Genomic DNA, 2,057 nt, shown 5'->3' with positions numbered 1-2,057 from the left:
TCCCCCCCCCCCCCCCCCCCAAGAATGTATGTATTGCGAATGTAGTATTTTGGTGGTGTTTAGATAATTATAGTTGCCTGTTGATTTGACTGTGTAAGTCATATTTCCATGTCTCTTTTGAAACTATCATCTGTCTGCTCCAGTGTATTCAATTCAAGTTTTTTGTCCTCCTCTTGGAGTCCCTGTACAATACTGCCACTATTTACTTGCCTGACCTTGTCTTTCATTACATAATCTTTCCTGCCCACTCTGTTCTAGTGATTGCAGCATAAGTACACTGTTTGTCTTGATTCACAACTCTGTGGGTTTTTCTTTGCCACTCCCTAATGTAGAATGACCTTGCTGAGTAATTTTGCCAGCCCACTATTTTTATTGTTTAGATCCATTCTTAAAATCCATTTTTTATCAGAATGCTACCATGAAAGAAGTTGACCAAAATAACTGACTGACTGTAAGATCTTAATTCAGTTTGGAAGCTTTTGGGGATGGGTAAAAGGACTGCATTTTAATAGAACTACATTATTCATCATGAACTTCTGGAGGGTGACTATATAGACACAACATGTTTTCCTACTGCAAAAATATAGTTTTAGTCATGGCATGATTTAACAGAGAATTGCTACAACTCAATGATTAAGGATTAAGCTGTTCCTTTCACTGAATGGTAGGGTAGCAGGGCTCTGGCAAAACTCAATTTAAAATCCAAAACCAAGGGGTTTTCCTTTGGGCCCCAGCCTGGTGTGGCTAACTGTATGTTCATTTACTCCTGACTTGGCAGGCTTACTTGACCTCCATAGTTCTTCTGCCTTTGTTTTACTCAAGAGCATCTTTTGCTCAGGGTCTCCCTCATGCTCTCTCTTAATGAGGAACCATGCTTCTAGGTCTATCCCAATTTTCATCACTTTCTCCCTGGAGAGGTCCATCTCATCAAGTTACAGCTTTCCCTGTGTCTTTTTCTACTTAGCAGAAAAGAGCTCTTTTATTGTCCTGACCTCTTTTTCAGCAGGTGTTGATATAGGTTATAGTCACTTTACCTCTGGGAAGAGTAACATTCAGAACTTGGTAATAAAAGAGCTAGGCCTAGTGCTGTGGCCTTAAAGACTCAACTTGTCATGTTATATTAAATATGAATATGTACTGTCAGGAAGAGTAGGCAACTTCTGACAGAAATTTTAAACCATTAATCTGCTGAATTTTGTTTGCATGAATTGTTTAATTCATAAAATGCAAGAAACCTGGTTAGTCTGAGGTGGGTGAATAAAGAGCATATATACTCTTTTTACATAGATTAGTAATAAAGTTGTCTCATCAGTTGTTGTAACATACCTTACCAGAACAGAGTTCCTAGTTATACTTTGTATTCTAGAATAGTTGCTGAACATACTTTTCTGTATTTGTTAATGCTGTTCATTTGCCACGTGTAGGCAAAGGCCTGAATGGTTGCAGCATTGGAGTATAACTTTTCTATACTTACAGGCCTATATTTGTTTGTCTTTTTTTGGAGGGGGGTTAATTTATTTAATCATGCAGCTTACAATAAGTTGCTTCCAGAACTTTTAAGTTGTACAACATATAATTTTAAAATATTCTAGTGCAGCGGTGCTAAACACACAATCTGCAGGCTGAATCTGGCCCATGGAGCCGTATAATCTAGTCCTCACTGCTTCCTTGTTGACCCACATGCTGCATCAGCTGGCCCCATTTCGCCCACAGTGCTTGCTGGAACTAGGTTCTGGGCTGGCCCAGGCAGGTGCCGCATATACTGGATCAAGCTTATGGGTAGACAGTTCAAAAGTGAGCCTGATCTGGCCTGTGGATTGGCCCCATGTCATCCCCTTCTATGGGGCCAGGTGAGTTTGACATTTCTGTTCTAGTGGCTTGTTTTTAGGATTTGCCTTTACAGTATGCAGTGGATAAAACACTGATTTGCTTTAAGGTCAGAGCCTCTTCATAGTGGAACAAATAACAACTACCAACATATTTACATTTGTTAACACTTACTTAGTTAACTGTGTTGTCCTTGGCAGGTCTGGTGAGCTACACTTCTAACCACGTAA

This window comes from Gavialis gangeticus, unplaced genomic scaffold (genome assembly GCF_001723915.1).
Source record: "Gavialis gangeticus isolate Ggan-Ray unplaced genomic scaffold, GavGan_comp1, whole genome shotgun sequence".
Classification (NCBI taxonomy): Eukaryota; Metazoa; Chordata; order Crocodylia; family Gavialidae; genus Gavialis; species Gavialis gangeticus.
The sequence above is the reverse complement of the archived record's forward strand: the minus strand, read 5'-3'. Positions refer to the sequence as shown.